This window comes from Bidens hawaiensis, unplaced genomic scaffold, assembly GCF_021521415.1.
Source record: "Bidens hawaiensis isolate Kalapana, Puna unplaced genomic scaffold, B.hawaiensis_p1.1 tig00029892_1, whole genome shotgun sequence".
Taxonomy (NCBI): domain Eukaryota; kingdom Viridiplantae; phylum Streptophyta; class Magnoliopsida; order Asterales; family Asteraceae; genus Bidens; species Bidens hawaiensis.
The window spans coordinates 184,991-198,776 of record NW_027494966.1 but is presented as its reverse complement, the minus strand read 5'-3'; positions in this window follow the sequence as shown (position 1 = coordinate 198,776).

Below are 13,786 nucleotides of genomic sequence, written 5' to 3'. Positions count from 1 at the left end.
AAAGACTATTGAGGTTTCACAATTGGGGAAGTCTTGGCATACACATGCACAATAATAAAGCCATGCCTCCATGCATGTGTCCTCTACATGCGATGCGTGGTTATCTTTTGTATACCTTTAGATTATATTTCATGTGTAATTTTATTATATATTTCATGACCATAAAAGAACAAAAGAACCCATAAAGAAGTATAGCAAAGTCACTACAAGTACAAGATCATATATCATCCCCGGATAATTTTATTTATTCAAAAGTATAGGAGAAAGAAAGATTCGCCCACAAAAACATATAACTCGAAGTTGCAAATAGATGTAAAACGTGTAAGCTTATTGGAACACAATTATTGATTACGGAGTTCCAATTACAGTTATATAAGGGTTTAGAATAATTGCATTTGTAACATTAAGAGCATTTAGCACATCAATTTTTTTATTATTATTAACCGAATAAATAATAATTCTTTGATTTCATATCAATGTAGAATTAAACATTTAAAGCCTAAAATATGTGTGAAAGTTTGTATTAGAGGATGCACAACTCATCCTAGGTAGTAATGTCCATGTGAATAGTAAAGGAGACGGAAAAGGGGAGTGTAGCATTGTGAAAACCAAGTCCTTGCCTACAAATTTGAATACGCACCTAAGGTGGCGCCCAAGGTTGGACCCCCCCCCCCCCTTTCACATACATATATACAAATATAATATTTTTTTTAATCAGCTTTGTGGAGGTTTGAGGTTGTGAGAAAAAAAAAAGAATGTTTTTGATAAAGTTTTAGAATTTAACGTGAGATTGATGTGAAGATTTGCATACATTCAGTGTTGTAGATGCTCTTAAGACTTCCTTTCCTTGACAATTTTTGTTATAACTTATAACAAGGACACCAAAGGGCAAGATGTATAACAAAATTAGTGCCATTAGCAAATTAAGGATACATAACTAAATTTCAGCCTTAATACATAACCTGTAATGAAAACTATTATTATATGCGTACATAATGACTATAACACTATGTATATTATTTACACATTCATTACAAGTCCATTGTTGTATAGTTGATACTTGGTACAAACATGTCTTCTAATATCGTGTTAACAGAAAAGAAAAAAAAAGGAAAAAAAGAAGCTTGAATAGATTCCGGTAACTCCTGCAACTGAGCACGAGGCGGAACACGTGACATGCGTATATATTAATGAATATTGGAAAAGGTTGGTTATGAGTCAGCTCTTATCGAAGTAGGTCACGTGACCGCAGCAGAGTGGCCTAATTCTCCTCTTCTGCCACCTCACTTGTCCTTTCCCTCAACTACTAAATAAATTGATAGTTTGATACTTAGTTATGACTTAACCTCCTACAATAAGTGACGTGCAAACCTATCAAAATTCGAATGTTTTTTTATTCATTATCATGTCTATATATTATTCATTTTTTATAAAAATGCTAAACACCAAAATTCAGTTAATGTTGTTTTGTACAAGGTGAAAATACAGGAGTTCGTGTGCATTTTAATTTCTTTCACGGCTAAATTTTCTATTAGTAGTCTAGTAGCTATAATACAATGTTGTTGATTTTTAATAGTCACTTTTTATTGATATTTAATAGTTTAACTTTTATACTATAAGGTGAGTTTTCAATCACAGGGTTTCTTTTATCTAATGTAATAAGGTGTTGGATAAAGTTTTATTTTTTCAAATCGTGAGGTGTTAAATTCTATTTGCAACCAATAATAAAAAAATATTGTTCAAAAAGAAAAGAAAAAAACAACCTTCTTCATTATATTTAGTTGTTTTTCTTACCAATTATTACGGGCTTGCATCAAATACGCTATCTATATTAGAATTCATTTTAGAATATATACCATATAATTTTAAATGATTTAAAGAAATATATTTAAAACAAGGAATGTCATATCGAATGACAAATATCTTACTCTTAATTATTAAAATACTTTAACAATTTAATAATAGGGATATTGGATTTTAATAATCCGAACTTTAGCCTATTGGCCGATATTAATCTCAACTTGAGAAATTTCATGGGTTAGTCTCAACTTTCACCTTACTGGCATTCATCAAGCAATTATTTAACGGAGACTAATCAGGTTGTTTTATGGCAAAAAAATGTTGTTTTTTCAAGTTTGGGCGACTAATAAAAACGTAATTAAACTTCAAAACCCACCGCCGTCACAACCACCATCGTCCTGCCACCGTCGCCACCACCACCACTATATATTAATTAATAATAATATCAATTTTCAAACTCTATCATCATAAACCTATAATCTGCATACTGGTGGTGGTGGTAGTGACTAGTGAAATGATGGTGGCGGCAGAGGTGGCGGTTGGTTTTGAAGTTTTATAACCTTTTTCATATGTCCCATAAACTTGAAGAAATGACATTTTTTGTCCTAAAACTAACCGGGTTAGTCTCCGTTAGATATAGGCTCGATGAATACCAGTATGGTGAAAGTTAGGATTAACCTAAAAAATTTCTTAAGTTGAAAGTAATATCGGCCAATATGCCAGAGTTTGAATTATTAAATCCAATATCCCAATACAATAATATGAGTAATATGATTATGAAATTACATAATATACTAAGACTAAGGGGTGTGGGGGCTTTAGTGGGGGCTCCAACCAATAATATTATGACGTGTGGCAGAGAGAGAAACTGGATAAGGGGGGTGTTGGAGCCTCCGTTAGAGCCCCTGGCCCATGGTGTGGAGGGGCTCCAGCGAAATTTTTTTTATTTTTTTATAAATATATTCAAATAACATATTATTAAAAAAACACATAAAATATTAAAAAACACACATTAATAAAAAAACACATTAATATCTAAAATTCAAATTACAAAAAAAAATAATCTATATGCGTTGGATGTCATACATTGTAGGTTTACGCAGATATCTCCGAGAGTAAATCGATATGACTCCTACGTATATAAATACGATATAAGTATATATATATCTATAGTTATAGGCATTAAAATAATCTATAAACATATAATATATATTAAAAAATGTAATAAATATTTAATAAAAACTAAAATTAATGTTTTTTACCTTGGCAGAAAAAATGAAGGGATTCACGTGCAACCCTTTTCGACATCTGTGAATACTCATCCAAAGCGTCCGACGAAATGCCGTTCGCTAATTGACGGATAGCAGCCGTGCATTTTTGAAGAGAGGTAAAACCGGGGAGACCCCAAGCATCCTCCATTTGTTGAAAAAAGGGATACCGTGCCTCTAAATCACTTGCTATACGCATGAACAATTGTCTGCTCATTCGGAAACGAGTTCGAAAATCCGACTCCTCGTATACCAGTTGAGGGCTAAAATAATGCCTAATCAAAGTATCGTTAGCACCCGATCGATCACGATCACGAGGTGGTGCTCTAACTCTCGGGACTCGAGGTCGATGGGCTTGATTTTGCAAAAGATCCACCACGGTTGCGGTCAAAACTCCCCCTACATGAAGAAGCAAATCATCCTCTTCGGAGGAGTCGGAATCAGACGAGTAACACGACATTTTTTTTGTGTTAATTTTGAGAGGATTTTAGGAGGAAAGGTGTATAATTGTGAAATGGAGATTTTATAAAGGTATATATTAAAAGTTTAAGAAAGTATTTTTTTTTTTAATTTAATAAGAGCCCAACGACTCTTTTTCTAAAACCAAGACAACTTTCTCTCTCTCTTCTCCCGCTAACCAGCTCACGCCTGCCTTGTTTTTCCCGCTAGCGCCCTGGTGGTGTGGTGTTCGCGCCTGGGGGCGCGAGCGGAGGGGCTCTAGCGCCCCCGTTGAAGCCCCACACCCCTCAGTCTAATATGACTAACAATTTATTATCCATGACCTAATGGTCTAGTGATGTGATGTCTATTCTTTAAAGATGGAGATGATATGTTCAAATCTTGAAAAGTGTAAGGTTAATACGAATTTGAATGGAAATCAATTTATTGTTAAAAAAATGTTATTACATACAACTTATATATAACGTGTATTATTTATATAATTATAAAAGCGGGAGCAATGTGCTTCGAAATATTGTTTTTCATGCTTTGGTTGTTGTACACTATATATTTACTCTTTGTTATCATATACGTGTATTTACCATTGCACGTGTCCAGCAACTCCAGTTCTCCTTCACTTCTGTATTCTACTTCTTCCCTTCTATAATCAATTGCATTATTGTCAGCATAATTGAAACAACCGGCAACCGTATTCTTCGCCTGACGACCAGCCAACAGCAACAGAATGTTTTCTTCATCGGACCAATTGAACACCTAAAGGTAATTTCAATTTGCTTAATTTTCTTTTCTATTGGACCAAATGCATGTTGTCGATGACTTTTGTTTTAATCTTTGGTCAATTTATGTAGTTGTTTGTATTGGTTTTTATTTTATTTTTTTTGTTGCACGCCAGGTGTATGATGAAATGTCTGTTGCCATTTTACATGTTCATTGCTTATTTGTTGCATGTTACGTGTTCTGTTGATTGTTTGTGTTATAGAGGGATGACAATTACTCGGGTTCGGGTCGGTTTTAGTCAGTCCAGGCCACAAAACGGATTACCCAAAAATGTCCCATTTATACATGTTCATTGCTTATTTGTTGCATGTGAGGTGTTCAATTATTGTTTGTGTTATATAGCAATGACAATAACTCGGGTTTGTCTCGAGTTTACACAATCCCGAATTCACGCCTAATTTTTCAAAAATGTCCTGTTATCCCGGTTTCTTATTGGGATTTTTTAAAACATCTAAATTACCTTAGATTATGAAGCAATGGCTACACTTCAAATTACAACACATATATTTGTGTTATGCAAAGATTAAGCATATGATAGATTGCCATTGACAAAACAAAATGCAATTATTATTTATTAAAAAATAACTTGGCTGGCATCATGATCATTAATTCCTGTATCTGCACTACATGTTAAACCACACTACTATTTACTTGGAATATGATCCTTTATATCTTTTGTAAATGTAGATTTGAACTTTCATGCTTTTATCAAAAATATCAATGTATTTCATAACTACTAGAATAAAAGTATATTACCAACATAGCTTACTATATGACTGTTATGGATAATCACACCGTTGTTGCTCTTTTGTAACCTATTGTGCATAATCACACCGTTGCTGCTCTTTTGTTACAACCAAACATGTTATTTTTCCTTAAGCGGGCCAATCTTCGTGACTATGATCATTAAATTCAGGATTATTAATTTATAAAATATTTTTTTTTCAAAATTTGATTATTATATACAAGATTTTTGTTTCTGCTTCCCCTTCCATCATCTTAGATTTTGACTTTTGGAGTTTTTAATTTTGTATGTTGGTGTTGAGGGGAACTTGGGCTCATGTGAGTGTTGCTTTGTGCTTGCATCATGTTAGCTTTTGTGTATGTTTACCAACTTTTTATGTATTAAAGTGTACGATAGTTGACTAAACGAAGGGTCTGATTCGGAACCCTTGGTGGTGATGGAGTGGTGGTGGCAGTTGTAGTTGCGCAGCTTTACGGTCGGTTTTGGGTCGTAGCTTTACGGTTGGTTTTGGGTCGATTTGCATTGTAGGGGCTATGATGATGTATTAATTAAAATCTGAATGAGAGATTTTGTGATGCTCTTGCAGCAGGTTTTCGGCCGTCTATGGCGGTCTTATTTGAGCCTATTTGTGATTTTATCTCTTAACGAGAATACTTTCTAATTAAGTTTGCTTTATTGAGTAAAGTCTTAATTTTAGGCTAAAGATCATACATGATTTCCACTAAATATCATCATAAACATTGGTACACAGTATTGTGTGACATGATTGATTGATGTTTGAAATTCATGTGAATGGTTTTTGATGGATATCTTTGTGAAGGAATACAGCAGAGCATACTTTGATACTACAAAGCAACACCAACACCAACACCACCTGCAAGTAGCAATGCTTGAACTTAGGCTATCTTTTGTATATTGTAAATGGACATAGACAACTAATATGGGCAGTGGGCATCATCTAAACTGTTTTATATGTAGCCTATATTAAATACAAGTACGTCATGAATACCCAACCATAAATGGAATTTGTCGAAGTTGTCGATGTCCTCTACAGCCGAACCCCGCTGCATCGCAGCGGTCATCCAACTAGTTTTATATATTGTTGGGAGTACAAATCAAAGAATTATCAAACATGAAACATGTTTCCTAGGAAACAACAAGTTTAGCATAAGTAACAATTTGTGTTGACTTGAATATTTACCGCTGGACCGAGCCGGCCCAAGACTATTGGATCATTTAGCTTGGAAAGTCCAAACACTTATTACGACGGATCAAACAAAATATAGCTGTCCTCCCCATTATTTTTTACATAGTTTTGCTTCTCATATGATTAATACTGGAAAATGAAAAATTAATTTAATCAGAAAAAATATGATATTTTATCATGTTTTCAAAATTAAACAATCCAATACATACTTTCACTCTAAATTGTTATTTACGTGATATAAAACTTCAAAGAAACTCTTATTACTCTATCTTGATCTCACAACATCGTTCCTTCTCACTACGCGATCTTAATTTCATGACTTGTTATCCACATCTCTAGTTTTTACATGTCTGCCCACCACTAGACTTGTGTGTTAAAAAAAGACACCAACATTGTTTTTGACATATGATCCAAACTGTTCACACACCGAGTCGTTAACCAATTACACATGAAAAAGGATTACATGCAGTACCTTAGCCAAGATTAAGCGTTTGCTTATTTAGTGAAACCATCAATACAAAATAATCCTAAATACTGTTAATTGTATTTTGTTTAGAGAATGTGATTGGTCTTTCTACACTTGACACATCTCATATCATATGTCGCTTTGATACCAATTTTTTAAACCGGGAGAGCATGAACTCCACACACAAACTCGGGTTTTATCAAAGCACGATCTAACTTTTTTTTTTATTAAAAACAAGAGATTGCTTTACCACCTTCGTATTTAAACAACTTATGAAAAAAACAAAAAAACAAAACTAATATATATATATCCTAAATACTTGGAAAACAAGAAAACTTAAAGATAAGCATACATCTAGCAACTAAGCTTTGACTCTAAATTCTTAGCCTAAACTTTTGAATGTTCATGTTAATCTCCTCCTGTCCTCCATGCTCTAACCACCGCTTTAAAGATTACCATACCACCTAGAGGTGGCAATCTTGACCCATGGGTTGAATGGGTTGTATCAAAATGTATAATATGGGTCAAAATGGGTCAAACTAAAAAAGAAAAATGATTGAAACGGGTCAAAACGGGTTGACATTTCTAGGGTTTTTTTTAATGGAACGAGAAAAACGGGAAAAACTTTTTGGTACTTTTACTTTTTACGTTTTTGATTTATATATCAAGTTATAATTTTTTAATTATTTTTTTTGAATTTTTTGGTGAGGGGTTTTGAAATGGGTTTTGAAATCTCAACCCATTTTGACCCATTTCAAAACCACTCACCAAAAAATTCAAAAAAAATAATTAAAAAATTATAACTCGATATATAAATCAAAAACGTAAAAAGTAAAAATACCAAAAAGTTTTTCCCGTTTTTCTCGTTCCATTAAAAAAAACCAGAGAAATGTCAACCCGTTTTGACCCATTTCAATCATTTTCTTTTTTCTTTTTTTAGTTTGACTTATTCTGACTCATATTATACATTTTGATACAACCCATGGGTCAAGATTGTCACCCCTAATACCACCCATGTATTTTCCATAACGACCGTTTTCGTCCTTCAAGTTGATATTGTTCATATTTTCATCTTTGTTTCAATAAGGAAAAAAACATACGTTTTTATTGGCCTTTGTTTATATAACTTGTATAGGTAAAGCATATAACAAGTGAAGAAAATGGTGGCAGCCCGGGATGTTATTGAGTTATTTTGCTACCTTGAGGTTATTTCTTGTATAACGTCCCATATATATTTAAAGTTCGATTTAAGGTTTTCATAACTAGCAAAAATGATTGTTAATATCAAGTAAGCTATAGAAACATTATCTAGTATTGACAAAAGGACATGCACATTATCAAAGATAGATTTAGTTATAAAAAGAAGCAATCGGTGACTCAAGGAAGGAAGCTGCAGTTAATTAAGGTGAGCGTCGGGTGATTTGTCATATTGTCGGAAAGAGACACAACGGCGGGACAGTCAACGTGATTTAGTTACCGGCGCTGTTCATGCTTCTCACGCCCACGCCACTGACATGTGTGCCACGCCATCTGACTGTCACGTGCGACCTCCACCACTTTGGCTCATGTGTTTTCAAATTATTACTTTGTTAAATTAGATACAAAATTAGGTAAAGCCCACGTATATTTTAGCTTTATATGATATAATACTAAATATAATTTTAAATTAGCAATTGATATTTTGGTTTGTGATTTTTACGATCTCAGTTTCAAAACCTGTCTCAACGATATTTTTTCACAGAATTTGGTTTCTTTTTGATGTTGTTTCCGGTAAGTCTGGAACGTCAAAACTATGAACCTTCATTCTCAGGAAAACTTACTTGGGTATTGAGGGTAATTTCAAGAGTTAATAAAAAAATATTAGTTTGACCATTACGTTTTTAATTATGAATCTTCTATTCGTTTACCTTTTCTGTACCTAAATTTTAAAAAGTCCAATATCTTTAGTTTTTATAATTTTGCTCTTCATATTATCGATCTATATGTTTCTGGTTTTTCCAAATAGCTGCAGATGCATTTTGTTGGAGTGTGTAAGGACGTGAAATACGATAGATAAAATCTGATTTAGACATAAATGACCCAATAATCCTTGAGCCAAGTTAGTGCGCACCACCGCACCTTCACATTGGTGGTACTTGATCATGGTGGTGGAGAAGGGATAATCAACGTGAGTTTTAAAATTGAGAAATGAACCACAGGCCTGAAATCTATGTCATTGGATTGATTAAAGTAAACTGACTGTAATGGTCGATAATGTTAATAACGTATCTAAAACCCGAACAAGATCTACACGAATATGGACCAAATATTACAATAAATAACACGTAACGAATCAATACAAGTCAAAGATAATAAAAATAAAGTTTAATATATTTTCATATAACATAAGCTGACAAGCATTATAAACATTAAGGACTTGTTCGACAAGTGTGCCACAAATCTTGAGATTTGAGACGAGGAAGTGATGCTAGCTACGATTGAGTAGAGCTGGGAGGTTTAGGTTGCATGCGGTGGACTGTATGCCGCTATGAATGGAAAGACCATGACTGGAAAATACAAAAAAATAATAAAATAAAATAAGATGATCACGCACAAGCTGAATAACGCAAAGATATGTATGACGTCTTGGTTGCGTTTGCAGGTCATTGAAGGGTTTATGTTCTACATTCTCTAGTTTTTGTAAGACCAAGTACTAGAAGCACATTTTTGGTGAGAAAAAGGAAGCATGGCATTATCGATATGTAAAGGCATTATAGGACAACGAGATTTGATCCAAAGATAATGTCAGCCTAGAGGACGAACATAATCACAAGTAATGTTGTTAACGTTCTTTTGTAAGTGGGCATTAAATAAAAACTTTGAGTTGAGAAGAGTGATTTGGGCTACTGTCTTGGGGCGGCCCAAATAGGGAAGATGTGTGATTTTGGTTCAAATTTAATAACATCTAAACCTAAAATAAGTTTTTTTTAAAGGCCAGTTTTTAATAGAAAAATAAAGAAAACTTCAAGCAAGCAACAAGAAGCCCATGCAGTACCAAAGAAACTACAAGCCATCATCAAAAAACAAACAAGAACTTATTAATGAAAATTAACAAAATTAAACGTACACCACGACTAGGAACGCGTCGATACTCGCTCTCTTACTCCTGTGATTTACCCATGTGAAGGAGTAGGCTTTAACATCGCTCATCTTCACACCCCTTATTTTATATGCTATATAATTCATTGGTTACCGATGTTCTCCAGTTCTTTAATGATCATACTTTGTATTCTTTCCTCTTGATCTGTGACCCTAAAACCCAGAATTTCACCTATATCCATCATCATTAAAACCTCTCGTTCAATCTCTTTTTTTTATTTCCTTTCCCATACGGGAACTTGTACTTCAACGGCCTCGGTTGCATCTTATACCGAGAAATCGAGTCATGTAACCAGTTGAGATGAAGAGATCAATTTGTTATGCCAAAAAATAAGTGTCCGACATAAATTACATCTATAATCCCAAACATAAATCCTTCCAATTAGATGTACTTTTCCATTTATAATCATACCTATAAAACAATTAGTGAAGTGTCAAGTGTATATAGAAACACAAAATATAACTGAATTCGATGATTTCATTGAATAACATCAAGGCCTTAAATAGCCATACCACTTAAATGTTCGAAAACTGTAAATACTGAAAAACAGGAAACAAATCAAAAATAAAGGAAGACTTAAACTACTTATGACCCACTGGATAATTAACATTACCCTCCTAGAGACTCGGTCTTATTCAACAGAAAAAATAACTAAACTTAAGCATAAGATAGTAGAATTATTCTCTATGCATGTGACTGCATGTACTCAGTCACGTGATTCCAATAAACTCCTCCCCTTAAACAAGACCTTAGCTAAGAGTCTTGTTTAACCATGCATACTCCCATAGCTTCTATGAATATCTTGAATGTGTCTTCCTTAATTGCAATAATCATGTCGCCTGTCACTTGTTGCTTAGTACCACAGAATTCTAACTTGACTATTCCAGATTCAATTAATTCCGTCAAATGATGATCCCTAATATCAATATGCTTCGTTCTTATATGCATAACAGGATTCCTAGACAATTTTACGGTAGACGTATTATCACAGTAGATAGTTACCGTGCCAAATTCCTCCTCCATCTCCTTGAGTAACCCTTTCATCCACACACAATGACAAATGCATAACCCAACCGCTACATACTCTGCTTCGGTCGATGATAGAGTCACTATTCCTTGCTTCCTTGAGCATCAGCTTACTACAACCCCCACTTAATAAACATAAGTATCCAGAAACGCTTTTCCTATCTTCAAAGTCTTGAGTATAATTGCTATCTGTGTAGACAACCATACCATCTTTCTTCCTTTTATCATATCTTAATCCATATTTTATCGTACCCTTTATGTACCTTAGGATTCTTTTGGCTGTCAAGAGATGATGTTCCTTTGGACTGGACATGAACCTTGAGATAAGACTGACAACAAACATGAGATCAGGCCGGGTGGCTGTCAAATACATGAGACTGTCAACTAAGCTTTTATACACGGACTGATTAACTTCCTCCCCTGATCTGACCTTTGATAGTACCGCTCTTGGCACCATTGGTATGTGGACGGAATATGCCTCTTCCGTTTCAAACCTTTTCAAAATTTCATTCTCATACTTCTTTTGGCTGATTTCTATAACCTCCTTAGTCTGATTGACTTCAACTACCAAAAAATATTTCATTCGTCCCAAATTTGTCATTTTGAATTCTCTCTTCATTGATTCCTTAAAGTCTTCGCATACCCCATTGTCACTTCCTGCATATATCAAATCGTCTACATACAAACTTATCGTCTACATACAAACTTATCATCAGGAATTGATTATTTATCTTCTTAGTGAATATCGTATGGCTATAGCTACACCTCTTGAACCCTTCTCTTTTGAAATACACTTCAATTTTGTGGTACCATACCCTAGGGGCTTGCTTAAGCACATAGAGTGCCTTTTCAGTTTATACACCTTATGTTCTTCCCCCCTTTTTTATTAATCCTTCTGGTTGTTCGACATATACTGTTTCCTTTAACTCCCCGTGCAAGAAAGCACTCTTCATGTCCATTTGGTATACCATCCAGTTTCTTTTGGCAGCAACATCGAGAAACATCCGGATTGTATCCCATCTAGCAACAGGGGCAAACACTTCATCATAATCTATTCCAATTCTTTGTGTATATCCTTTTACAACAAGCCTCGTCTTATGCTTTTCTATTTCATCCCGTTAATTTAACTTGGTCTTGTATAGCCATTTTACACCAATGGGCTTCACATCGAACATCGCATTAACCAGTTCCCATGTGTGATTGCTTTCTACTGCTTCAATCTCTGCTTTCATGGCCGATACCCAATTTTCTTCTTTCACTGCTTCCTTGTAGCTGATTGGATCTTCAAATGAACTGTAGATAACCGTAGTATCTTTGGCTGCATAACTAACATGGTAGTCCTTCATCCATGTAGGCATTCTTTTAACACTATTGGATGTTGGATTACTTGTAGTTGTTTGATTGTCTTGATTTTCTTTTTGATTGTCTTGAGTTTCTTCTTCCTCTTCAACCCCTTGTGGATCTTCTTCTACATCTTCACCTTGGTCTGTGGGCTGATCGAGTTCTTGATCATTTTCTTCACCCTCCGGTGAAGGTTTACTCTGGTCCAAAGGTTCAATCACGGTATTTTCTTCTTCAATAATAAACTCTTGGTCACTTCTTAAGCATTTAATCTTAGCACATGTTTCATTCTCAACAAGAGTTTTGAACCTTTTGAAGCATTCAAAAGCTTCCCCTTTCAATCCCAACATATAGACCCGTGTTTTCTTGGTGAAATCATCTATAAACACTAGCACATACCTCTTTTTTTCTTGTGACATGGGCTTGATTGGCCCACAAATGTCAGTATGGACCAGCTGCAACTTCTCAGAGGTGTGCCATTTACTTTTCTTTGGTATCTCTATTCTATTCTGCTTACCCACGACGCATACCTCACATACTCCTGTCTTCTGGGAAACTTTTGGAAGCCCAACAACCATGTCATTGAACTGCATAGTTCTAAGGGCCTTGTGGTTTGCATGGGCATACCTTTAATGCCACAAATCATTACACGTGGTGACTTGCCTACACTTCTCACTTTTATCATGCACATCAAAGATTGGAAGCATACGATTTCTCATCATTTTGGAAGCAAAGAGTAGACCCTTCATAGGGTGATACGCTTTCCCATCACCTTCTTTGAAAAAAAAGGTTACCCCTTTATCTTATAGCTGCCCAACACTTATAAGATTGGATGATAGATCAGGAGCATAATACACCTTGGTTATGATCTGAATCATCCCACTGTCATTCCCCATTTTCACAAAATGAGTAAATTTTGAGTCAAGGTTTGTGAACCAAGCCTTGTTGCCTGTCATATGACTGGAGCAGGCTGAGTCTAGAAACCAGATGCATTCCTTCCCATCCTTTAGATTTCTCGTTGCCCGTATACTCTCCTATTCTTGCTTGTATCCTTCCACATCCACTATTGTCATTAGGACCAGTTCTTCATTTTCATCATACTCTGCATGGTTAACGGCTTTATCCTAAGAGGGGCATTCATATTGGAAATGCCCCAGCTTATGACACTTGTAACATTTCGTGGTGCTCTTATCGAAGGTACCACGTCCTCTTCCTCGAGTATAGCTAGCTCTTCCCCTTCCTCTACCATATGAGTTTTCCTGCTCAACCTTTAAGACCTGTTCTTCGGTAGGTTTCTTTAGGATCTTTTGCTCATGAACCAATAGTGAGCTTTGTAACTCATCTACAGTCATGGTGTAGAGATCCTTAGATTCTTCTATAGTACACACCACAAAATTAAAGTTCTCGGTGAGAGTGCGTAGAACCTTTTCTACTATCTTCATATCTGGCTTATCATCTCCACACGTTCTCATATCATTATCCATGACCATAACTCTTCCAAGGTAATCGTTTACACTTTCTCCATTCTTCATCTCTAGAGTCTCGAAAATTCTTCTTA